At 45.5% G+C, this 2,683-nt stretch overlaps 1 pseudogene; it reads right to left on the reverse strand.

Moving 5' to 3' along the window:
• Positions 1 to 915: 915 nt before the first annotated feature.
• LOC147991126 (uncharacterized) lies at positions 916 to 1,653 on the reverse strand (annotated as a pseudogene).
• Between the last annotated feature and the right edge of the window lie 1,030 nt (positions 1,654 to 2,683).

A 2,683-nucleotide genomic window follows, 5' to 3' on the forward strand; every position in this document is an offset into this window, starting at 1 on the left:
GGTCTCTGCTGAGCTCCAGAATTATACTTCCCTTGTCCATACTTCCTCTTGCGGTTGTCAATCTGCTGCTGCTTACCTTCAATCATGAGAGCTCTATCTACCAACTCCTGGTAGTTATTGAAATTTGCCACCATCAACTGCATGCTCAGCTCATCATTCAGTCCTTCCAGAAACTTCTCCTGCTTTGCTACATCTGTAGCAACGTCATCTGGGGCATAACGTGCTAGCTTACTAAAGTCATCCACATACTGGCCAACGGTGCGTCCTCCTTGGCGTAAGTTGTGAAACTCATGCTTCTTCATGGCCATAGCTCCTGCTGATACATGGGTAGTGCGAAAGGCCTGCTGGAACTGGTCCCATGTAACATTGGCTATAGGAAAAGTGGTTGTGTAATTCTCCCACCATGAGGCTGCTGATCCATCCAATTGGTGTGCGGCAAAATGCACCTTCTGAGCATCTGTGCATCCTGCAGTGGTTAACTCCCTTCCAATCATGCGGAGCCAATCATCTGCAACTATCGGCTCGGTGCTGCTGGAAAACACCGCCTGCTGCAACCTTAGAAAACGGGCTAAGTTGTCAACTGGGGGTGGTGGTGGTGGATTGTTGTTGTTGTTGCCTTGGTTCTGAACTAACAACTGCATCAAGGCATTTTGCTGCTGGATCAATTGAGTGAGCTCCGGTGGAAAGGTAAATTCAGGGTCATGTCTCGGAGGCATCTGAGGGTTTAGAGGGAAGAGAATAGAATAGAATAGAATGAGGTCTAGTGAGAAAACACTACCCGTATGCACATGAGACAAACACAATCATATCACTCAATCAATTCAAACAAGGGCATACAATCGGTCTAACTATCGTTACAAAGTGCTCGGACTAATCTATATACAGGGGGAATACTACTACTGATATGGTGGTCGACTAGAAAAATTGATCGGCGGAAGACTCCATAATATCCGCTCCATCTTCATCAACATAGTTATCATCGCTATCGTCGGGGTCCGAGTCGGTGTCGTCGATGATAATGTAGTTCTCCGGGCAAGTAGAATCGTCGTCTTCTCCTCTTGGCATGGGGTCTCCCATTAATACTCCTAGCTTCCTTGTAAGGTCGTCATTCTTCTCCACTAGTATGACGATTCCCTCCTCATAATCTTCACGAGTTGCCTTGAGTTCTTCTTCAAGCTCGGTGATCCTTGTCATTTCCTTATTCAGATCTATCATGCATGCGCACATCTGGTTCTCCTGGCGACGAATGTGCTGGTTTAACTCCTGGATTAAAGCTGCAATGGATCTATCCTTCCTGGTGCTGATCATCTCCCATTGCTCATCTCAGTGCCCACAAATCTGGTAGATAGTATCCTTGAGATCCTTGTGGTAAACATCTCCAATGCGTCCCATGGTGATGTGGGCTGCCATACTCTTTCCTAGACTCCAGGTTGGTGCATCAAAGGAAAACTCTATGGGCTCGGTGACTGGCGTAAATGTCCTTCCTGGAACTTGAACTTGAATCATCCAGCGCTCCTCTTCTGGTAGAGTAGCGTTGTAAGTCCCGGTGAAGGTTGGCATTCCGATGTTCAGGTACCTAGTGACTTCCTTCAAGTGGCGTCCAAAAGGTGTGTCTTCATCCGGTTGTGCAAACTTGTTCCTTGCGTCCGCCATCCTAAAGAGTAGAAAATGGAGAGGAGTCAGAAATGAGAAGAGAGTAGTGATCTAGGGCTTTAGCTTAGTGGTCGTGTCCTACAGCCAGCGTGTGCTCTGATACCATCTTGTAGCGACCAGACCTCAAACAGTCTGATCTCTATGCATCAGTGTCATCCCTGGATCGGTAATGCTGACACGCACAGTACTTGAGGATTTATAACAGAGTAGCAATCACACACTTATTACATCGAATGTCTCAAAATGAGAACTTATTACAATAAATATGGCTTAAGGCCATCTAATATGATAACAACGGAAGGCTTGGAAGATAAAGTGAGTCCATCAACTCCAACGGCATCACTGAGTGAAAGACCACGACCTAAGGCACCTTACTCGTCTGGATAGAATATGCCGGCAATGTAACACAAGAGAGTAATGAATAGAATAAGGCTATCACTACATGCATATTTGGCTGGTGGAGGCTGTATGGTTAATATGTCTTGCGGAAAGCCAATTTTTTTCCTACAACAAAGGATTAAATTTTATTTAACTATCATGATGGTTGTTAAACATTGAGAAGGTTCACCCAACTCAATCCCAATTAAGCATCATCATTAAACCCAATCAAATTATATTAAGAGTGATGAGATCCACTTGATAATCCAAGAACTAGATACTCAAGATGTCCATAACCGGGGACACGACTAACCATGATTAGTTTGTACACTCTGCGGAGGTTTGCGCAGTTTTCCCCACAAGACTCGAGATCCTCCGTTGGATTTCTCACACTACATAATGTTTGAGAAACGGATGGCCGAGACACAGTCTTTCCGAAGAGGTCCCCTTAACCGATAGATAGGCATGTACACCTACAATCCCCTACATCTGCTAGCCCATCATGGAAAGGTTTCCCACAACTTACTCAACTATGCCAGAGCCCATAATGGCATGTGGCTGCACACGGAAGTTTCTAGCATGAATAATCTTATGATCCCTTTTGAGCCTGGGTGGCAGTCCATAGGAGAATCACACGGTACCCCGGGATTTC

Source organism: Triticum urartu, chromosome 1A (assembly GCF_056163025.1).
Source record: "Triticum urartu cultivar PI428250 chromosome 1A, HENAU_Tu73, whole genome shotgun sequence".
Lineage (NCBI taxonomy): Eukaryota > Viridiplantae > Streptophyta > Magnoliopsida > Poales > Poaceae > Triticum > Triticum urartu.